This window comes from Vulpes lagopus, chromosome 8, assembly GCF_018345385.1.
Source record: "Vulpes lagopus strain Blue_001 chromosome 8, ASM1834538v1, whole genome shotgun sequence".
Taxonomy (NCBI): Eukaryota; Metazoa; Chordata; class Mammalia; order Carnivora; family Canidae; genus Vulpes; species Vulpes lagopus.
In genome coordinates this window covers 50,034,278-50,058,720 of record NC_054831.1, presented here as the reverse complement: position 1 = coordinate 50,058,720, position 24,443 = coordinate 50,034,278, and positions in this window count along the sequence as shown.

The window sequence follows — 24,443 nt, the reverse complement described above, 5'->3', positions numbered from 1 at the left end:
TAGAAGCATAGCAGTGTCCTGTGCTAATTCAAAGCACTCCAGGAGGTTTGAAGGATGGTGGTTTTTGCTTTTGTTTCTGTTTTGTTTGTTTGTTTGTTTGTTTGTTTGTTTTTGTTTTTTTCTAGTCTGTTCCTCCTGTGGGCCAGGACACTCAGATCTGAAGACATGGCGGAAAGACTCAATTCCCTCTTGAGTAGCCCGGGTACTCTTACTTGCCCCATATACATCAGGCTCATCTTTTTCTTTGTTCTCCCAAGGCAGTCCTTCCACTCACTTTTTTCTTTCACTCTCTCTTTCTCTCCCACACCTACTTTCAATAGTCCTTAACAATACATAAAGGGAGAAAAAGACAAGATAAAATGTTTCAGGGGAAAAAAAGTGGTAGAAGACATTTTCTGTTACAATCACCACATGTAAGTGCCATTCATTATGTATTGTTCCTTCAAATTAGTAGCTTCATCTAATTGAGCTATGCTGCTCTCTTGAAAGCTCTCTATCAATGTCAAAATCAAAGATAGAGGGTGGAGGAAAGACTATGTTTGGGAAGATGGTATTTTAAATGTGGATTTATCAAAAGGAAATGCCATTCTTCTTCCATCTATCTTTGTACGCTTTTATTCTTCTTATGTTAAGAACTCCACCAAAGTTAGTGGTTTTAACACAAGTCCCAAGGAGAATTCTTCTTGGGAGTTAGGCACATGAACCTGGAGGGTTGGGGCTCATTGTGTGATGTGAAGGAAGCCATAGATCTGGACTCAGAGTTCAAAGTCTGCCACTCAATAGCTCAGTAACTTGGGGAGACATATCAGATTAGAGATAAGTCCTAGAGCCCATTGTCACTGTGTACATGAAGTCACTTCACGTATCTGGGCTTCATCTTCATCATCTCTCATGAGGAAGGCTAAAGAACATTAATAGACCAGGCATTGAACTGAGGGCCCATGCCATTTAGAACCAATGACGTAGGGATTATTATTCCAATTTTATGATGAGGAAACCAAGGTTCCACAAGTCAGTCTAATTTTAAGACCTGGGCTCTTTCCACTACATGTGTCATCTTACATGATTTCCACAAACATTTCACATAAAATTCACTTTTTGAAAGTCCGTATTCATAGTTTGCAGTGTAACAAACCCAAGAAGTACACTCAAATGTGTTTTATCACACAGGCTACAACACTGGAGATGTTATAGTCATCACTTTCTGCTGCTGAGTTTTTTTTATTTTACGGGGAACGTGTACTAATGCTTCCCCTGCTTGCCTTCTCGGCCAAATTCAAAGGAATCACAGACAGCAGGGCGAGTTGTTAAAAACAGAAAATAAACAAACCAAATCAAACAAAAATACCCTTCCTTTTGCAGCTGCTTGCCTGGTGTATTAGTTATCAATTGGTGCATAACAAGTTATTCCAAAATTTAGTGGCTAAAATAACATTTGTTATCTCACAGTTTCTATAGGTCAGCAATCTGGGCACAGCTTTAACTGATTCTCTAGGTCTCTACAGGCTACAATCAAGGTATTAGCCAGGGCTGCAGTCATCAGAAAGCTCCACCAGGGAAGGATCTGCTTCAAGCTCACTGGCCTGGTGGTAAGATTCAGTTCCTCACAGGCTATTTACTAGCAACCTCTGTTTCTTGGCACGTAGGTCTCTCTACTGAGGCAGCTCACAACATGGCACCTGGTGTCACTAGACCAAGCAAGCGATGAGAGCCACATGTGTACTAGTGAGACAGAAGTCACAGTCTTCTCAAAATCTTATTTTGGAAGTGACATCTTATTGCTTTGCTGTATTCTACTCCTCAAAAGCAAGTCGTGAGGTCCACCCCTATATTCAAAAGTGGAAGTTGCACAAGACATGGACATTGGGAAGTAGGGCTCTTTGGGGACCATCTTGGATGTCAGCTTACTACACCTGGTGGAGAAGTACATTCCAAACATCATAAAGCCAAAACAAAATTGATAAATGACTTGATGCTGAATGTAGGAGCACTGTTGTCACCCCTAACTTCAAATTTCACATTTTTGCACTCAGCAGGATCATGGTTTTTATTGATTCAGCTAGCAATATATTTCAATTCATGTCAATAAATTCATATTTTAAAAATATCTCTTTATATCTGTGCACATATTGTGTTTCCCTGAAAGAGTTAGTTGGGTGGGAATGAGGGAGTGGAATGTCTCTGCTTACAACAAAACGTATGAAATGGTCTGGGTTATTTCATGTACCACGGAAAACAAGGGGACTGGACTTTTAAACTATGTCGAAGTTTCAAGTTTCCTTCCAGCTCTAAAATCTGCATTTTCTCATCTGTAAAATGGTCACATTAATTCTTTCTCGACTACCTCACAGATGTGTTAGCAGAATTAAACAATTGATGATGGATGTAAATGTGTTTTGGTAAAATTGCAAAATGCTGTTTTATAGCATGCATTTTAATTTATTTTAATTATAAAATTCTGTTCAACCTAGAGTTCTCCACCGTTGACACTGTATGCGACTGCTGGGTCTTCTGAGTTGTCTTGAGGGAGGTGGGAGGACAGTTGGAAAGAGCTTCCTGAAGGAAATAGTGACTGCATTCAGTAGGCTGCAGTGACTGGCCAATACCTCCTGGTGTCCTGAAGGGAGACCTGTTTCCATGGGATGCTCTGAAAATGACCAGGACTCACAGACTGCACCTTCAAAATTTGAGCGACACAAAGTGACTCAGAACTGGGTAAGATGTTTCCTCCAGGTAATTTGGCTAAAAATAATATGATCACAAGCAATTTAATTCAAAACAAGATGGCAGTGATGGAAATGAACTTATGTCAGGATGAATATTTGGTTTGGGTAGATGATTTCTTAAAACAAAATGGATATTTCTCAGATGCTATGTTTTTTCTGTGTTGATAGTTTGGGTTCATCATCCACCAGTTTTATAACTATTTATGAAAAAGTTAATTATTTTGCACTTTTAATAATTTGTTAGTAGATAGAGATATTTTTTTCTCCCTCCCCCTCCCGCCCCTGCCCACCCCCCCCCTCCGTTTTCTCCTTCCAGTACATTTTTCTGCCAAGGAAATGATTGTACTCCATGGAGTTCATCATTGTGGAAATGTGGGAGCAATTTATTTTTTTTTTAAGATTTTATTTATTTATTCATGAGAGACACATGGAGAGAGGCAGAGACACAGGAAGAGGGAGAAGCAGGCTCCATGCTGGGAGCCCGATGTGGGACTTGATCCCAGGACTCCAGGATCATGCCCCGGGGCTGAAGGCAACACTAAACCGCTGAGCCACCCAGGCTGCCCCTGTGGGAGCAATTTAAAGGTTGTTTCCAACTCCTCGATATTACAAATAGTACAGGGCAGGGACATTTGGCTGAAATAATCTCCAAATTAAAAATGATAAAAGTAGAAAAAATTTCTTAAGAGACATAAATATCAATTGTGGCTATTTCATTTGGATCACATTATTAGTTCAATCAAATTATTGTCCCAAGTTACTTTATTTTTCAAAAATACATTTCAAATGTTGGCACTTTGGGAGAGTCCCAGGATGCAGGGTTCTGGGCACAGAATTAATATCTTCACCAAGGAAAGCAGCTCTGGAGACAGGCACAAAGCATCCCATGGAGGATGGAGCACATGGAGGAGACTTTGGAAAGATGATTTACAAATACTTGTAAGATGCTCCCAGGAAAACCCAGAAATTAGTTAATGGGGCTTTAGGAAAATTGGACATATTGCACTGTGTAGGTAAGTTTAAAATGACAGTGACATTGAAAACGTCACTGTTCAAGGTGTTTTTTTGTGATGTTTAGGAAGATCAGCTGTTCAGATTGTACAGCTCTTATAGCTGTAAGTCTTATTAAGTCATTATTTTCCTCTTGCTACTACTCCCTGTTATTCATTTTAAGATCATGATTGTCAAAGTGGGATGCAAAGATGATCTGATGAATCTAAAACTGCTTTAAAAAATAGTTTGTATTTAAAAAGGTGATTCACTGAAGTGTGGGGGGGAAGTTGCACTTCTTTTTTATGTATAATCATATATAAAAAGATAAATGAAATATACTAATATGTGACATAAGGATCACCACGGCTTCCTTACTCCATGCCTATGTCTAGTTGTCCCAGGCTACCAATGGCAGATGAGGAATGAAGTCACTTACCATCCTAGTTCTGTGAATTGTGATGTGTTGCAGTTGATGTGTGCCATAGTCAAGTGGATTATAGCATTTAACTCTAACTAAACTAATGCTCCTCCAAATATGCAGGTGGTTTAAAAAGCTTCTACAAATTAAACATTCAATATAATTCTAACAATGAGAAGGGGCAGTTATCAGCAAGAAACTTATAGAGTTCCTTCTGATCCAAACTTTCATTAGACGTAAATGTAAACTCTCCCTTCAGTGAACCGGTGACATCACAGCAATGAATACAAAACCATCCACTTTTCAACAGAAACTCTGGCTATAGGGAGAACCCCGTGGTAACAAACGTCTAGAAATGTTTCCATTGTTTTATTGTTTTAGTGCCAGAAGCAATATATTTCCTCTTAAAAACTTGTAACTTACATATTTAGGAAACTTGGAAACTTTTTTCTAGCCTGTTTAAAAACCCTCCAAAAAAAAGTTTCAGTGGTTTTTAAACCCATTTGTCAAAAATGTTAAAATGTAACAAGGTCTGATTAGTTTTAATTTTTTTTTTATTTATTTATGATAGGCACACAGTGAGAGAGAGAGAGAGAGAGAGAGAGAGAGGCAGAGACACAGGCAGAGGGAGAAGCAGGCTCCATGCACCGGGAGCCCGACGTGGGATTCGATCCCGAGTCTGCAGGATCGCGCCCTGGGCCAAAGGCAGGCGCCAAACCGCTGCGCCACCCAGGGATCCCAGGTCTGATTAGTTTTAAAGAACATCTGATTAACATCAGAGTAGATGGAAAATTACTAGCCACATTTCAACTAAAACTTTTATAGGATTATCGGAAGGGATGGCTAATAGCATTCAGGATTTAGTAGTGGCAGCTTGAGATGCATGTCCCCCATTGGTCATACTTTGGGGTACCTTTTCCAACTATGACAGGTTTAAACCAAGCATGGGAACAAACTCAGTTTATACCCTGAGCTTCAAGTCATCGCATCATAGGGTGGTAAACCAAGATTTGAACCATTATAAGGATTTTTTTTTATCACTAAAACAATGCACTTAACATAAAAAGTGCATAACAATAAACAGACACGACCTATATTGAGGAAGATTCCAGAATAAAATTCCAGACTTTTTTTTTTAAATTTTTATTTATTTATGATAGTCACACACACACAGAGAGAGAGAGAGAGGCAGAGACATAGGCAGAGGGAGAAGCAGGCTCCATGCACCAGGAGCCCGACGTGGGATTCGATCCCGGGTCTCCAGGATCGCGCCCTGGGCCAAAGGCAGGCGCTAAACTGCTGCGCCACCCAGGGATCCCAAAATTCCAGACTTTTATTAGTAGGAGTGCAAAATGAGAAGTCCTAGTACCATATATTTAAGACAATAGTGACTCTAATAAATCCGTAATCCAAATGCCAGGGAAAAAACTATGCCCTCTTCACAGTAGCCAATATTTATATTAATAAATCTACTTCTTTTGTCGTCACAGTTGGTCTTCACAGCCATGCAGATACCTGAAAGGAGAGACTTTTTGGCTCCCATACAGACCTGGGACAAGTGCAGGGGACCTCAGACTATGACCAGCATCACCCTGCCACAGGGTGAGCTCAGGCTGCAGAAGAGATGTAAATTCTTAGAGATGCAGCAGAGGAGAGCATGATCAGTACTCAGCAGTGGTTTTAAAATGGAAGAAAAAAGGACGCTTACAAGATTGTTCATGAATTCTTTTCTAGACTAAATTTGCAAAAAGAATGTGCTCTCCATCTGATTGAGCGAAGTTAACAAATCATTCCACCAAATGGACAACTCTCTTCCACTCTAGTCCGAGCCTGTATCCTGGCATGCTTGAATCCCTGCAAACCATTTGCTCCTGGTTTCTTTGGGAGCAACTGCTCCAGCTACTTCCTATGCTAACCTGAAAGCCTGAGAGCATCTATTCATCCACGCTGGGGACCCCCACCAAAGGGTTCTTCCCTAAATGCCATTCCCTTATTCTGTGTATGGAACAGGGTGTATCAAAATGCCTGCCAAGGTTTTCTGCCATATGTCTCCACCCTTTCTTCTGGCTTTTTTATTTTTTTATTTTTATTTTTTTTTTTACTTGGCAGTAACAGCCTAGTCACATCAATCAGACCAGGCACTTTAACATTCCAAAGACACATTGTTCTCACTGCTCTTTTCCAAAGGTTGATTCCTTGCAAAACAAACTAACAAACCCCACCAGCTTCTCTTCCCTTCCTATAATCCGTCAAGATGCCCACTTCAGATCCTATTCCTCTATGAATCTTCCTCTGTCTATCCACGCCCTTGGGGACTCTCGTCTCTTCTCGGTTTCCCCCATACTTAAAATGTGTTAGACATGATCCAGTATCCTCTTGACTTGTTTGCTGCTATTTTACTGCTTTATTCTGATATTTTCAACTAGATTGAATCTTTAGCTAGAGAATAGACAATTTTTAGCCTTTGTTTATTCTTGATAGCACCTAAACCGAGTAGTTGCTCAGCAAATACTACCGATATATCAATTTCTCTGATCCAGTATAATTTCTTTTCTTTCTATCTCTATTTATCTTGTTGAGTTCACTTCCCTTATCTGACACATTCTTAAGATAATTGAAATCTCACTCTTTCTCCGAAGGTTAAAGGCCAAACTTCAATTCCAAGCCAGGCTCTGCGATTTTGGACAGCTTCTCCTTCCCAGGCAGAGAGAGCTCTGATCCTATGAATGAGACCATTGTTTGTTTAACAAATAAGCAAGTAAATACAGTTTCAAATCCCCTCTGGGAGCTTTATTATTCTGGAAAGAATTAACCTAAAACATAAAAGATAACCACCATGTAAACCCTTAAGTAAACATGAATTTTCATTCAACGAAGCTTAGGAATAATAGTTTTCAGATTTCAAATTCTTCACATTATCCTAAAAGCACGTATATGTGTCCAAACATACTAATTCACAGCTGGAATCTTCTGATCACATTTTCATTCAAAAAGTTAATTAAAAGGAATTAAGATCTTATGGATTCACCGGAGGTACCTACTCATGAAAGTACTGCTGAGCTGGCCTTTCTGCCATGAAATCTAAGACAGAGGGGAACTCCAACGTGTGACATGGAAGCAGAGTTTCAGTTCCTAATGGATTAATCAAACCAGAATCTACTGAAGCAGTTTCGTTAATAGATTTTAAACAGAACTGGAAAGCCTGCATCTACCGAATTTTCTTCTCCTCGGGTGGGCATCACTCTTTATTTGTTTGCTAGATACACTGTGTTTATAGCCAGAATGAGCAGAACACAGCTCATGTGCGAGGCAAGAAAACAAATCTCATATTTTAATCCTACCACAATTGCACTTTTTGCCTTTGCCACTTTTCTTGACTTTTATTTTCATTCTGTGCATAGCAACTTCTTAATTAACATTTTAGATGAGAACGTCAAAAACAGGGAGATGACAGACTGCTACTATTCTTGGTCTTGCTGACACTTTCCCCGTGGCAGAATGACAGTCACAGCTGCAAGTCATTGCAAGGAATCTGCCCGAAATCAGTATTAAGCTTGGGTCAGAAAAGCTTCCAGTTTGCAAAGCAGTTCCGCTGTTCCACGTAGCACGGAACCCAAACCGAAAGTCACGAGTGGGTTTGTGTGTGAGCCTCTTTCAAGAGCCATGGTGCGGGGGGAAGACCGCAGACTAAACAGTGCATTTCTCAACACCTGTTTGGGTTAAGTGAAGCAGTCCACAACCCCAGACTCTTACAAAGGCTCAGCAATCCCCCGTGTTGTTCACACCCGGCTGCATAGAGACGGCACCACTTGAGTTGTTTTATGAAGGAAAAGTTGGCAATTAGGCAGTTATTTACGCTGAGTACTTAATAAAATCAACCAGCTCAGTGAGCATGTGTACCAAGGGTGAGGTGGGGTAAGAGAAGATTCATTCCTTGATAACAGGTTTGGATGGAGCCACCATGAAGCAGGTGGTTTCTGGCCTCTTCTCTTTGCCTGTGTAGACAGTGATGTCAATGTCCAGGCAGGCAGTGGTTGTGACCCTGGGCCTCGAGATTCTCGGTACACCCCGGGCTCAGTGGATGTTGCTGACTCTTTCCAGTCCACTTAGGGGTATGGGGCTGGTGGTGACACAAAAGGAGCTGCCGTATGAAGACACAGACTGGCATGACTCATCTTAGCTCTCGCCCTTCAGACTGGATTCTTTTCTTTTGAGGGAGACACTCATTGGCTTTTCTTTTACTTTTTTGTCTGGATCTGCACTGGATATTAGGAGTACGAGAGATTTTCAACGTGAGCCTTTTTGTCACCTGCTTTAAATACACATCCACTTTGTTACCGACAGTACCTGTTGCTTCCTCCAAATAAAATGGGCATCCAAGTAATTTTTTGTCACAGGCAAAGAGATTTGTTGTGGCTTCTTCCTCTTCTTCTTCTTCTTTTTTTTCTGCCAGTGAATCTTGCCTGATTGATTACTATGACATAAACCCAACTGAATGCTTAGTGAAAGTAATGGTTTAGCATTTAGCTTCTCCTAGCACTAATATTTCCAGAATTTTTGAAATCAGCTATCCCTTTCAAAGATCTTTAAAATATTTTGAGACGACAGCTGATTGTCCTCTCTCTGGAGCCATCCTTAAAAGTGCTTAGAAAGAAGATTCTACCCTTACTCATTCCAAGATGCTAAATCGGGTCAGTTAATATTTGTGAGCAACCAATGGGTACACGCCATTCTGCCACAATCGAGGAAGCACGTCAAATGTTCAGAAGTTCTAGACACAGGGAATTCATTCATCAATACCAGCACGGGTTTAACTAGGTATGAACAAGAGCCTCTATTTCACACAGCCCACAGAACCATCCAGAAGTCTATTCGGGTACACATTCTTGTGTACTGGAAAGGAAGGGGATGCCTTTTCACCCTGTTTCTCTCATGCCCTCCCAGTTACTTCCTGCCCTCCTTAATTGTGTCCCTTCTCTCATCCTTTTCCTGGGAAACAGAAAGTAGTAAAATGAGGCTCCAAGCTAGGTAGCACCATCTCCTCAAACCACAGACGCAGTTTTTGAGCTTGTTGCTTACTCCAAGACCACCTCCTAACTAGCTGTAAAAGTCCATCCATTCGTCCCCATCATCTCCACTGCCTCCATCTTCAGACTACCATTATCTCTTGTGTGGCCTGGGCCCCAGCACTCTAGGCAGCACCTAGTTTGCCAACTTGTTCCTGGACTCCATCCCCCCAGTGGAGGGAGCTGAGCTTTCTTTTTCTTTTCCTTTTTTCTTCTAAAGATTTTATTTACTATTCATGAGAGACACACAGAGAGAGGTGGAGACATAGGCAGAGGGAGAAGCAGGCTCCCTGTGGGGAGCCTGATGCAGACTCTATCCTACGACCCTGGGATCATGACCTGAGCCACCCTGGTGCCCCATGGGAGCTGAACTTTCAAATACACAGATGTAATCATGCTGCTTCCATGTTAAAAACCTGGTAGGAGTTTCCCATTGTTTTAGATTATGCAAAGTCCAAACTTCCCAGCATACTTCACCAGGCCCCTTATACATACCCATAGTCTCATCTCACACTACTTTCCACCTTTCATTCCTTCCTTCCAGCCACACCGAAGATCTCCCATGCCCCCACTCATGCCTGAGCACTAGTCTGCTTTTGTCCCTCTCTTGAAATAGTCTCTGCTCCTCCAACTTTCCAAAACCTGTCCAACCCGGCAAATTCACTATTGACACTTTGGGTTTCCATTTGAACACCACACACTCAGTTCTGGATCACTTGACAATTTACAATCTGTTACTCTCGGTTCTCTTGTCACTCTTCCCCTTTCAAAACAATTAGCATGCTCATTACAATTGTAATGCTTATGGAATTCCCTTCTAGACCAGGGCTCAGCAAGCTATGACCCACAAGCCAAATCTGGTCTTGCACCTGCCTTTGTAAATAAAGTTTCACTGAAACATAGCTACGCTCATTCACCTATGCACAGTAGGTGATCACTTTCACACTACAATGGCAGAGTTGAATAGTACCAAATATCTAGTATCTGTCCCTTTGCAAGAACATTTGCCAACCCCTCTTCCTGAGTATGCACTCCATGGTTGCAGAGACAGAGCTTGCCTTGGGTATCAATATTTCCTTAGTAGTTGACACAGTACCTAGAGGTTAGTGAGGATTCAATAAATATTTGTCAAATGAAGGAAAAAAATGAATGGATAAAGTTGATATACTTAGGGTTTGATGAAAACCATAGGGACTCTCGTTTTGCTCCAACCTGAAGGACATTTGTTAAACAAAATAGGGAAATGAAGCAAATGTGGGCACCCTGATCCTTGCTGTGCCTCAGCTGTTTTGGTTTGAGTGGGCCTAAAGGATGTTTAAGTGTAATATCTCTTCAACTCTACTTGTTGTCCCCCAACCTCCCACCCACCCCTTCTTTTTAAATTTTTTTTATTTATTCATGAGAGACAGAAGAGAGAGAGAGAGGCAGAGACACAGGCAGAGGAAGAAACAGGCTCCATGCAGAGAGCCTGATGTGGGACTCAATCCCAGGACTTCAGGATCATACCCTGGGCCAAAGGCAGGCTCTAAACCACTGAGCCACCCAGGGATCCCACCACCCACCCCTTCTTGTAGGGTACTGCTCACTTCTGCTTCCTTAATGACCCCTGTAGAGTCTTTCTCTATTCAGTGCTTGACTCACTGTAGAAATTGATTACATATGTGTCACATGAATTGCAAAATCTGCAACGGTTTTGCAATGGTTTCCGTGGCCTCTCATGATTCCCCAGGCCCTCCAGGCCACACCCAACCATATGTCTTGGTGTGAAACTTTTCCCCTGACAGGTTAATTTCCTCCACTTCCCTTCTAAAGACACATGCTGCCCAGGGTCACCATGATGTTTTTGCTGTATTGTATTCCCCATAAGATTCAGCAAAGCTTTCAAGCTGCTCTGAAAGGGGAGTAGTCCTGTGGAGCCACGCCAATTAAAGCAACTGAGTCAACAAGCAAACTACTCAGGAAAATCCCTCTGGATCTCTCCTTGTTGACCCAACTTCTTTTTGAAACCTGATTACCTTCTCTGCCTTCTGACCTGGTTCTCACACTAGACTTTGGGATTCTGACTCCCTTGTAGCATTTCTCAGTATCTTCTGGAATAACACTAGTTATTAGCCCTACTCTCCTGCCACCAGAGCCATGTGTACACTCTACTACCTCCTGTAATGCCCACCCTGGTCATACCCCATCGAGATTCCACCCCTCCTCAAATATTCAATCTAGATCTGACCCCCTGCACCAAGACTTCCTCATCTGCATCAGACTCCTTCAGGCAGCATTTGGTGTTTCCTTCTTGGGAAACTGAGATGATCTGGTGTCAGAGAATGGAAAATGAGGCTCCAAGCTTTGCAGGAAGCAAATCTGTCTATACCCACTGGCCTCAAACCACAGAAACAATTTTGAGCTTGTCACTTACTCTAGTGATGTCCCAGGGCTGTTGAAGGCATATGGGACACAAGAGAGAGGAACAGGGGAGTCTGTTCTGGGAGTGATAGTATAGTAAGAAGGGCTGTGAAGTTTAATCTGTCTCACTGTTACTCCAATCTCAGTGGCATTTCATGGTAAAACATGTGACACATGTGACAAAGGCAAAGGCATATTCGAATATCCTAGTTAAGATTTGAAAAGAAGGCAAATTCACCCATTATGTAGAGGAGGGATTCTGAAATGCTAGCGGTGGCTTTGCAAAAGTTTTAGGGAAAATATCATGTCACAAAAGACAGTGCAAGAGAAGAGGACTATCTCTATCTCTGTCTCTCTCTTGAGCTATCTCTCGATCTATCCTTCTATCTATCTATAGAGAAAAAGCATATATAATCACCCTGGTTGGTTGTTGGGGAAGGAAAGCTCTGAGAAAGACCAAGATAGCTGGCTGGAGTAGCGTGAATTGGAAGCTGCAAGCACCTCTTGAGAGAAGCCAGTGGATTTCCTGGAACCAGTGTAGGCTGCAGCTGATATGGATTCCAGTCATTCAAAAATACTGGGCACCTACTACGTTACCGACATTGAGATGACATCAGAAAACAATGCAGGTGTGGCATCTATCCCTCAGAGCTCACAATCTATAGTCCAAGCAAATCGACCCTGCTGACCATCAACAAAGCTCCTCACCTCCAACCCCACCCCTTGCAGCAATGAGTTTGCCTCTCCCATGACAGAGGAAGCATCCTCTATCAGCATTAGTCAAAAGGGGTGTGGCTGTGACCCCACTTCCCATGGGGAGCAGCATTTGACAACTGAAGGACACCCTTGAGAACAGGAAGGTTGGTGAGACGTGGTCAGGATTCCTCTCTCAACCTGGTCAGCAAAAGGGCTCCACCGGAAAGGCTATTTTGCAAGTCAGCTGGAGAGCAAAGCACAATGCTTACTTTGCTACACCCAGGCTTGTGTGGGCTGAAGGACATACCTGTTTTACTAGCTCAGTGCTAGTCTTGGCACACAGAAGACCTGGCAGGCACTGCCATTTCCCCTCAATTGTATCCAACTTTATTAAGAATTTTTTTTATTAACATTTATGGTAATTTAGGCAGGATATAGATGACAATACATAGCAGTATAAAACCCCTCTAGAGGATGCTAAAAATATTAAGGCACAATCAAATCCAATGATGTTCTCAACTGGTATTTTGGATAAGGAAAGTTTAGAGGGACAATTGACATGCCTACATGTAGTGCACTGTTGAAAAAACTTTTCACAAGCTGACCATGACTATTGAGGGAACAGAAGAAAGAAATAATAGATCTGAGAATCCCTAATCTGGGAAGAGGAATTCTGGCTTCTGTGGGTAAAACTATCTTAAAGACGATGACACTGGAAAATCCGGATGGCCTGATCCTGGATTCCGGGCCAAGGCGTAGATCCCAGGATCTCAGACTTTAAGGTAATACAGTCAGGATTGAGACACTGGAGAGGAAAAGAACTAACGTTAATAGCCTGTCATCTTAAGGTTCTTGCGCGCCAGTTCGGCTGCTGAGTGTGATCACAGAATCCCTGCAAGAGGAGTTCAAGCAGATCCCTCTCCAGCCCGAGTGCAGGCCCAGCCCCGGCTCCTGAGGTGTCCTGGGGCAGGCAGCTGACCCTTCAACAGCGACGGCCTCTGTGGGCTACTCACATAGCTTAAGGAAACACATAAAATTAATTTTTTTAAATTAAAACTTGAAAATCACTATATCTCCAACTGTGCATTCACCAGAGTATGGGTATCTATCAAGGAGGTAGAGCCTGCGCGGGCGCAACTCCGGGAGTCTTGGGTTTCTCCTCTGGGCCGTGTGCATGTCCATTTTCAGTGGGATTCTTCCCTCTTCTCTGGCACCAGGCTTCCCTCTCCTCCAGAGGGTAACATCTGTCTGTTTTGAGAGCCTTTTCGGCTCCCGAGCTCTGGTCTGGGAGGAGAGCTGGCAGCCAGCCTCACCCGCTCTGGCGCCCGGAGCGCCCCCTCTTCTCTTCGATTCTCTGGCACCTGGTGGCAGTGGGGTGGCCTCCCAGGGCCCTGGCTGCAGGATGCGTGGCTGTCAGATTTTTCTGCTGTCTTCCATGTTTCCCTTTTGATACATCCACATCAGGAGTTAACAACATGTGCCACGTGCAGGAAGAACTGAGGACGGCTGCCGCCCCCCACCCTCACCCATCCCCCAGTTCTTGTGTCTTTTCCTTCTTCCCTTCAGAGACAGAAGCTGAGGGAGAGACTAGAGCTCCCTTAACAATTGTCTGCCCGCTGCTGAGGAGTGATGGCCCCTCGGTCCGGGCCTTGCCTCTCCCGCAGACAGCGGCTGCTGTGTTCTAGCTTCCTAGGGAGGCTATTCTGGTACTTAAGGTAATGACTACCCAACCTTCCTCTCCTGTTCCCAAGACAACCCATGACTGCAGGTTGCCCTGAGATTCTTTAATGCACAGATCGCTAAGGTTACCTCCTAGTAGGGAAGACAAATTTTCCCTGGGTGGGCAAAGGCCAGGGAAGCTGCCTTGGACTCTGGCTCCTGTGGTGAGTTCCCAAGGATTGTTGATTGCCTCCAACAGAACGTTCCCTGGTCTCCGAGCCTCCTGCATCCTCAGGTTCTGAGTCCTGCCCTGCGTGGCCTTCAGTCCTGTCTTCCCTTGGTTTCATCTTCCAACCTGCCATCCAGAGGAATCCACCAGTGGCTTTTCCCTCCCATGTCCCGCCTCCACGCCACCCGCCTCCCCCACCCCTCACCCCTCACCCCCCATCCCCGGCGTGATGATCAGTCCCCTCCCTGATGTTATCGTCAGCAGGAAATCAGAACACCATGTGTGTGAACATAAAATTCTGTCATTTATTTATGCTACAGACTTCAGGAAGGAAAAAAAAAAAATTACAGCTCTCTTTTCATTAAAAAAAAAAAAATTGGCACAACGTTTAAGCATTGGTGGCCTTAAATCAGCCTGTTATTAACAGCCAGGAAATGCCTGACCCGAAGGTCTTCACTGCTATTATAAACTGTGAAAATTATAAAAATGGAAATAAAAAATAAGGTAATTACCTCTTCGTGTGTTAAAAAGTTAAGTTGAATGGCCAGTTGCCATGGAGATGACTTCCTGTTTACTGTGCTGGTCTTCCCTAGCAGTTAAAGACCTTCACCAGCCAATGGGAAATCGGCATTCAGCCTCCCATATTCCTTTAACATTTGTCATAGTAACTAGTGTAGTCTATAATTACCAGTGAGTAAAATTTGGTAAATTGCATTTTCAGATGTATTGGTGGTTTTTAATTTTTTATTCATTGTATGAAATTACTATCGTGACCAAAAGCACTACTTTATATTTTGAGGCAGCGGGATGACCCTATATTTCAAATATCCTGGTTCTTTCTTTTAAAAACCTGCAGAGTAAAAGACCTCCTCCTCTCCTCATTGCTTTTAAGGATGCCTGTATTGTTACCAACAGTGGTAAACTGATAATATTCACGTTAACAATGACAAGAACCAAAGGCAGCCATTCCTGTTAACTGCCTATCAGTTCTCTGGGCATTTTATTTGAAAGATCCCAGGATCCTAAAATAAACTATTTGGTGCGTGATAACAAATAAAATATTTTGAAAACCAAGGAACTCTTTGCCTAAATGTAAAACCAAAACCTCATACAAAGATATCAAATGTGACTTAGGACATAGTACCACAGATTGGAGTGTCTTTAGAAGGGGAGAGATGTATTGACTTGTTAGAAGTTTCAGGCACTGTAGCAATCTGAACTTTGGCGATACACAGGCTGGGGAATTGTATGCTTTCTCTTGCACATTGGGCTGATAAGAAGGCAGCTAGAAGCAGTTTGACCAAAAAGCTGCAAAGTGTTCATGTTACATAGTTGGCCTCACACCACGGCTGGCGAGCAACCCCCCTCCACATCCTTTCTGTCTCCTTCTTACTGGCCTTGACTGTGTCTCTGACCAACCCCAAAGCTTCCGTCTTAGCCACTCTGCTTTCCCACCATTCCCCTCCCTGCCCAGTACTGCTGCTGGCTCCTGCCTCAGCCCTCTCAACCTCTCCTTCCTGCCCCTCCCCTGCCACCCACCTGGCCTTCACAGCTGGCCCTCTGCAACACCTGGAGCTTCTAGACGCACCCCGCCCTGCAGGCACAAAGTGTAGGCCACAAAATGAAACAGAGACAGCTTGTGTAGGACAGGCTAGTGCGCTTGAACTTTATCTCAAATAATCCAAGCATTTCTTGCACTCTCAAAAGGGTTTTAATTAGCAATAGATACAGGTTCGGCATTAAAAATTGAAATTGTGGAGCGTGATTCTAAAGCACTGTTGCTTTGTGTCCACAATGGGCACCCGCACACTGGGTTGTTCCCATAAGAGATTGTGTGTGTGTGTTCAGTTCTCTTTTTCTGCACTCACTGCATCTTGAAGGCAGCAATTCTTCTTCATTGATCCTTGTATCTCTCATAGTTTCTACTGCAGGATCTTGGTCAGAATAGAAACTAGATGAAAGATGAAATCAATTAGATGAAAAGAAATAGGCTCTAAATAAGATCAAGATCTAAATAAGATCAAGATCATATTTTACATGCTAGTCATCTTATCCTGTTTGTATTAAGCCCCCTTAGCACTTTGTGTTTGTGAACAAGCTTGTGATATGCGTTTTGGGGAGTTGAACCAGGGTTGAAAGGTAGATACAAAGGGAGGTAAGCTATCACTTCAGTAGGTCGGAAAAAATACCCAAAAAACCTCAAACAAAGGACAAAATGAGCTTTGCTTTTGTTTTAAAAGGGATGATATAGAGTTCAGGCAAAAAAGGAATGTAGCACTAGGGAACAGAGTTACAAGTACATTAATAGCTGGACTGACCTCTCTCAGATGTATTGGGACTTGTCTGATCAATGAGGGATGCCCCCTTTAGAATTGTAGCATTTGGGGACTGTGAACGTTTGTGGTATGGGTGGTTTTAAAATCACCCCTTGGGATCCCTGGGTGGCGCAGCGGTTTGGCAGCCTGCCTTTGGCCCCTGCCTTTGGCCCAGGGCGCGATCCTGGAGACCCGGGATCGAATCCCACGTCGGGCTCCCGGTGCATGGAGCCTGCTTCTCCCTCTGCCTGTGTCTCTGCCTCTCTCTCTCTCTCTCTCTCTCTGTGACTATCATAAATAAAAAAAAATTAAAAAAAATTAAAAAGATTAAAAATAAATAAATAAATAAATAAACAAATAAATAAAATCACCCCTTGAAACTACTGCTGAAAGATGCACACAGTTCTGTTGTGTGTGTTCTAGAATGAAACCCAATTCATTGTCTAATGCCTATCCTACCTTTCTTAAGGTGAAGCACATTTTTATTACCATTGCTAATTATAGGATGAAAGGATTTACCAACTTTGATTGGCAGGTGGAAAAAGCTTGGTTTCTTAACATTGGGAAGGTAAGAGGGGAGAGGTAAAGGGAAGAAGTGCCTTGGGATCAAATGTGGACACTCCGTCATGGAGATCAAGAGCTGAGATAGTAAAGAGGCATCGTCATATGTCACAAGAAGGCCAGAGGCTTATTCTGGTAGCAGAACTTTGGATATTGACCCCAGCAGCTCCTGCCACTTTGAGAGTCCAAGGGATGCCTACATTGATGCTCCAGAAATTAGAATTAAAAGTCACCATTTCATTTATTACTTCACATCATTGCTTCCATTTCTCTTTGCTCTGACTCTTTACCCTGGCTTTGGCCAAATCTTTTGGGAAACCTGTTTTAACAGCTTATATTATTCATCTGTCTTCAGCAAGTCGCATAAAAAGTATTGAAAAGTAATGAACTTTTCTGCCTTGTGAAAGAGGAAGAAGCTGGAAGATTCCTATCGTGTTGCTCTGAAAAAGGAGGTGACGCACAACATACTTATCTGTCTGACACATGCCAGGTAGTGATATGTGATGTTAACAGAAAGGTCAGCTGGGTCTGCCTCTAAAGAGACAGATCACCCAAGCAGCAGTATTTCATGAAAGTTCATCTTTCCAGTGTCGAAATGCTAAATGGTCGAACACTTCTGTCCTGGGGGAAAAAAAATGATAATGCCTGTGTAAGATTTTTTTCTCCCTGTAATGTCTGTTTGACTTTCGTCACCTGTTCTGATTCACACAGAAACTCTGGGCAACCACGGAACGCATTTAATACGCTGGGTGTTGAGTTTCATCTGACACAGGTTTTTAACGCTGCAATGTGGGACAGGTTCATCAGGCGTGAGGCTCTGTCCGTGAGGACAGTGATCTGTAGAGAAGAGAAGTCAGAAGGGGTCGTGGTGACAGGAGCATCCAAGTGATCTGGCTGCTTTTCAGCAGTGCCAGAGCAATGACACCGGCTCTTGCCGGAAGCTGGACTTTTCCTTAGGGGCCAGTCCTTGTCCACATCGTCAAACTTGCCGCGAGCTCCTGCCAAGGCGCCCTCTTCCTCCCCGCCAGGAGCGCGTGGGAAGGGGCTCAACCGGGCTGGGCTCGCCCCCGCCCCCGCGGGCCCTCCCTGCCCCCGGCCCCCCGCCCCCGCCCCCCGCCCCCGCCCCCGCGGGCCCTCCCTGCCCCCGGCCCCCCGCCCCCGCCCCCGCCCCCGCCCCCCGCGGGCCCTCCCTGCCCCCGGCCCCCCGCCCCCGCCCCCGCCCCCGCCCCCGCCCCCGCGGGCCCTCCCTGCCCCCGGCCCCCCGCGCCAGCCGCGCTTTCCGCTCGGTGCAGGCCTCGGTGCAGGCCTCGGCGCGGCGCTGGGCAACGCGAGCACGAGGGGGCGCGAACACGCGACTGTAGATTTCTTTGACGTGACCGGTGTGGAGCGAGCGATGCCCGTTTTAATGACATACTCCGTTTAGCCCACTCTACCCAAAGTGTCACGATTTGCACATCTAATCGGTGTGAACACATCGGGGCATCTCCTCCTCTTTTCTTCCCTCCCCGTGAGCCCGAGGCCCGGCCCGTCTCCGCTCGCAGCGGCTCGGGGACCACCCGGGGACCACCCCGGCCTCGCACGGACGCGCAGGTGGCCCGCCTGGGCGCCCCGCCCCGCTGTGCCGCTGGGAGCTGCCCCGCGGCTGCGCCGGGGAGGGGGAGGGGGAGGGGAGGGGGAGGGGAGGGGGAGGGGAGGGGGAGGGGGAGGCGGGGGGACGGGGGGCGCCGCTTCCTGGAGGAGGGCCCGGCGCGGCGCCGCGGGGTGCGGCGTCCCCCCCCCACCGCCCGCAGGACCCCGCCCGCCCCGCCCCCTTCCCCCCCCCCCGCCCCCCTTCCCCACCCCGGCCCCCCCCGCCCCTTGACTCGGGCGTGGGCCGCCCCAAGCCTCTCTGCGCCTTCCCGCGCGCACCCTCCTTCCCGGAGCTCGCGGGCCCGGGGAAGCCGCCCAGGCCCGGGACCCGGGGCAGACCCGGCCGGTCTCGGCCAGCGACCGCCCCGCCCCCAGCCCTCGGCTGCTGGACGCGACCGCACGGAGCCCCCGGGACCCGCTGGGACGCGAAGGCGGCCCGCGGCCCGGGGACGCTCCTCTCCTCGGACGGAGCCGCTGGAGAGACGCCGGCGTCCTGCCCTGTGCACGTCGCAGCGCGAAGCCAGAGGCGCCCGCAGCCCCCGCAGCCCCCGCGCGCACGACGAGCTTCGCGGTGCAGCCGCGCTCGGGGCCGGAGCTCGGGCCGCTGCGGGCCGCGGAGCTGAAGCTGCCGGCTGAGCTGAGCAGCCCACCCCTCTGTCCCGCCGCACAGCCAGCACACTCCCTACTGCTTATGGGTTTTGAAGCTCTTATTTATTCATGGGAGATGCGGGCTCCATGCAGGGAGCTGGGGCCGGATTCCAGGCCCAGTCACGCCCCGCGCCACCCAGGCGTCCCCTTTTCCTACGGCTTAGACAGCCTGTGAGGCAGCCCGCGTGGGGTTGTCGTGGGCCAGCAGAGACTGGCCTGGCTCCTAGAAACTTCCTTGCATAACCTATAGCTCCTGGAAGCAGATGAGCAGACCAAATTCCTGGCATTATTTACGTGTGTATGTGCGTGTGTTCATGGGGGGGGTCAGGCTGATGTCCTACGCCCCTGGAGTAGATTGTATGTTACATATATGCTAAACCTGAGGTGAACGAGGTGGGATATCTGCTTACTTCTAGGATGGGGGCATAGAATCAATTCGATACTTAATTAGTACGATTTGAAAAACAAAAATAGAGATGCCAGCCACTCTACAGACTGAGATTTCTATTAGAAATTCAAGGAAGTAGCAACATTGAAATAAGTCTGTGGGAACTTGCCTGTTGAAAGGACTTTCTCTGGTCCCTTGGTGCAGGTGACATGCCTAGCCTTGTCCTGCAAGTGACTGCCTCGGTTGAGCTTGGGGGGAAGACGGTGGGGGCAAACCCGCAAGTCCCACCTCACAGTAGGCCAGTCCCGCCTCCCTGCTCCAGAGTCACAGGCTCTTCCCTTCTCATCCCTGCCATCTGCTTCAAAACCTCATCTGTGGAAAGGGATTGGCATTGTGCATTCTCAGCTGATTGTCAGATACCTGGTGGCAGGTGGTTTAGCACAGACCCACCTCTGAGACTGGAAGAGCAGCCATCAGCCCTGACCTTGTGAAAATGATCAGCTCCTCACTGAACCAGCTGGCCTAGGAAAAGCTGAGCGCATTGCAGCTCTGTTGGTTTCCTGGTGGTTCTTTTTTGTCCTGCCCTGTGAGGACTGTTTCATATTCCCTCCATGACTTGTGAGCTCCCAGTTCCAACCTCTCCTTCTCCCTCTGATCAGAGCCTTGTCCTATCTTCTGTAAGAACATCTAAAGCCTCTAACGCACATGTACACAACCTCTAATCCCTATCACTTTTAATCCAGAGGAAGGCTTGTCTTGCCAATATTACTTATTTCTGTTCCCGAGAGTTTGATTTAACCAAATCTCTAGCTTTTGACTTCTTCTCTTTCTAGAAGCTTGTCTAAGAAAGCCTGTATCACAGAGATTAGAAGTCTGAGGCTCTAGATCACACTCTCTGCTTTTTAGTCTTGGCTCTGCCACTTACTGGCTGGGTAGCCTTGAGAAAGTTAACCTAATTAGTTTCCTTTTCTAACCCATAAGAATAATGTTCCTGGTATATGAGAATCAAAGTAATTAATGAAGGTAAAAGCATTAAGACATTAAATGCATAGACGATTAAAACATAATCTGTCACATGAGCACTCAATAAATGTAGTTTTTATGAAGCCTATGTCACGAAGAACTTAAATGCTACTCCTTTTAGGGTAGTATTTCAACAACTGTTAGCTGTTATTTTACTGTTATTACTACTTTGTAGTTCCGCTGTTCCTCCTGACCACTTTTAACCAAAGGGCTGATGGGGAAGATTTGGAAAGGGAACCGAATGGATTTGTGATCACCTACACATGGTTTCCAATATTATCTATGTCACTTACAAGTGTGTGACCTCTGTCAAGTCATTTATAGACTCGATTCTCAATTTTCTCATTCAGAGAATCAAGTTCAGGACTTCTAACTGGAAGGTTTTGGGTGATGATAGCAAAGTAAAATGTGACACTTGATAGGTGTTCAGAATTATCACCATCATTATGACTTTCCTGGTGAGCACTTCTGATAAGAGGATTCAATACAGTAAGGTGTCATATTATGCACTGCTATATAGTTTGGATTTTCAACTGATATTATTTATCTGTGGCAACACTGACTCTATCAACATATTAAATGGAGACAACTGCATACATACCAATTTTGTAGCATTTCTGTTATTATAAAGGGACACCTTTTTATTTTTAGTTTGTATCCACATCTGTAGCACCAGAACACCCTTGTCTTTATAAAAAGAAAAAAAAAAACCAAACACGAGCTGATATAAATATGTCTAACAATCAGCTGAGAATGCACAATGCCAAATAAAAAAAGGTGACAACAGGTTGAAAACAGGGTCTGTCCATGACAAATGGACTCAATGTAGTGATCAGTCACATTTTTCCCACTCAGAAATCTTGTTTGGTGATTTAGGTATTAAGGTCTCCATCCCCCACCCTCCACCACCAAACACACACATGCACCACACATGACACACATACTGTGCTGGGTTTAAGAGAATCATCTCTCTGCTTGGCAGACAAGTTGTAAACACCCACTGTCCTCATGTCCTCACTGGCTACACAATCACCGGCCCCTCTTACATGTGTCCTCTTAAGAAGACAGGGTGACTCACTGCGCTCTCTCTTCCATGAAGAGTTCAGGAGGCAGCACAGGGAATTGGGTGAGTTTGGGCGCCCTGCAGACTTAAGGAAATGCAAACATTTTTGTATTACATTTCAAAGTGTTATTACTTCCAGAACTTGGTGAATCTTTGAAAAGCTGTGCATATTTTTACACAATTCATTAATGCTGTGGAGAGTTTTTCCCATGGAGCTGCAAATACTCACCAAGGATAAGCAAATACAAAGACCTAAAGGTGAAACCAAAAGTGAGCCCTCAGTGTTAGAGGAGAGATACCGCTGTTGCCTTAGAGCGAAGGATCCTCTCTTATGTGAAAATCATTTGGGAGGCTTGAAAGGTTTTTCTCAAAGGTTTTTTTTCCAAGAGGTCCTCTTATTTTAAGAGCATTTTATCACATAAGACAAGAATAGATGAGACATGTTCTGCTTTCCTGGAACAAACTTTAAGTTGACCATGAGGGATAAGCTGACCCAGCGGTATTTGGGGGCTAGACAAATGTTCCAATTGTTGTTTTCCAATGTTTGGGTTTTTATAAACCAAAAACACGTTTTGCCCTAAGCTCTTTCCCCTGGATTTTAACAAGTCATGTGTATTTGAAGGGAAATTAAATCCAGATGTGTCCAATCTATTTGCACTTAAATCATTAAAGTGTTGTTTTGTAAGATTATTTAGGTGACCAGGAAACCTTTCGAACATCTTTAGAACTCTGCTTCTTACACCACAGAAGTCCTCATTCTGCGAAGAGCTCACATTTCCCCCAGGCCCTGTAGCCTGACCTTATAATACATTCATAAATCAGATTCCTAAGACTGTTCTAATTTAGTGGGTTGATGCCACATGATTTCCCAATTCCAAGAACGGAAATAAGCTTGTATGTGTGCTACCAAAAAAACAAATGACTCCAAAGGACCTTGGCAACAGTGATAGCTTGTCCAATTTTGGAATGAGAAGACAGTGGCCAAATTAGGAATAAAAATATACCCTGTAGACACAAAATATACGGATAATTGAAAGCTGGAAATGGATCCAAAATAGTGCTTGGGATTATCACAAAGACTGAAGAATGGGAAGCAAAAGTAATCCTAGTCAGTAGGCCACATAATGAATCATGCACCTGAAGGGCTTGTTACCACAGGTTGTTGCAATGATAGGTTTAAAACTCACAATTGTTGTGGGAGAAAAACCTAGGCAGGTTATTGCATCACACTTTGCAAAGATGGTATTTTATGCAGGGCTGATGCAGGAATAAATAGGAGTCATTAATGCTAAGGTGCCCTGCAAAGACTTGCCAGAGCTTCCCATTGGAACCTCTGCTGAACACACATAATGGGAATCCATTACCTTCACCACACCAAGTCAAAGGAATATGTTAAGATCAAGCTCACAGTTTGACTATCCCCAACTAGTCCTTCTAGCAAGGCTAAGTCCAATCACAGCTCAACATACCACATTATAAAAGTTAAAATCAATTCTAATGCTGGCAGACTTTCCACCTGGAGAGCTCTATAAAAGCTCTTGTAAACTACACCCAGTTTAATGAATACAATCATAAAGGGAGTTTTGTCTTGTAATGGACACTGACAGCTAAGCAGGAGGTCCCAGGGTCTCTCTTTCCAAAAACATGCTGTAGATCTAGACCAGACCTATGCATAGAGCTGTGCTACAGAGGGCTTGGCTCATGGCTAGACTAACTACAAAATATTTGCCAGAGGATGATCTCTGTTTTTCACGCAGCTGCCCTTTTCTGAATATCAGCAAGACAGTCAATGTTAAACACATGTTTAAAGAGAGAAGTAGGTGAGGGGTGCCTGAGTGTCTCAGTTGGTTAAACATCTGCCTTAGGCTTAGGTCATGATCTCTGGGTCCTGGGATCAAGCCCCATGAGGAGCTCCCTGCTCAACAGGGAGTCTGCTTCTCCCTCTCCTTCCATCTGTCCTCCTGCCTCCTGCTTGTGTACAGATGGGCACGCACGTGTGCTCTCTCCCTCTCTCTCTCTCTCTCGCTCTCTCTCTCTCTCTCTCAAATAAAAAAAATAAATAAAATCTTTAAAAAAAGAAAAAAAAGCAGTAGGTAAGAGGTTAACACACACACTATCATGTTGTCATTTCCTCACCACATCAGAAACCACATTTCAACTCACTGCATCCTGGCATAGAAATGCCAGTGTGCTAGGGGAGAACCTTGGCTTTCCTGAACACAGACAAAAGGCAGAGGGCCCGGGTCTAAAGGTGTGATGGGTGAGGACCATGTGCCAGGCTTGGACTAGCCACTTTGTACACAACTAGCTCTCAAAGTAATCCTGTGTGGGAGGGAAAATTAACACTATTGAATGTCTTCTTCATCAGCAACTTGACAGATTAATTGGGTCATTTAATCCACCCAAAATGCCTGGAATGATGTTTTGAAGCTTGCCTGAGTTTTACTTTCCCCAGTGAAATAAATATATCAAGTATTCTACAAATTTTAGTAGTTATATGGCATTGCACTGGATAAATATACCATATTTTATTATAATCTCATATTGTTGAACATTTATAATATTTGTAATGTTTTGCTCTTATAGATAATGCAACAATAAACTCCCTTTTAAATGAGATTTTGTGCAC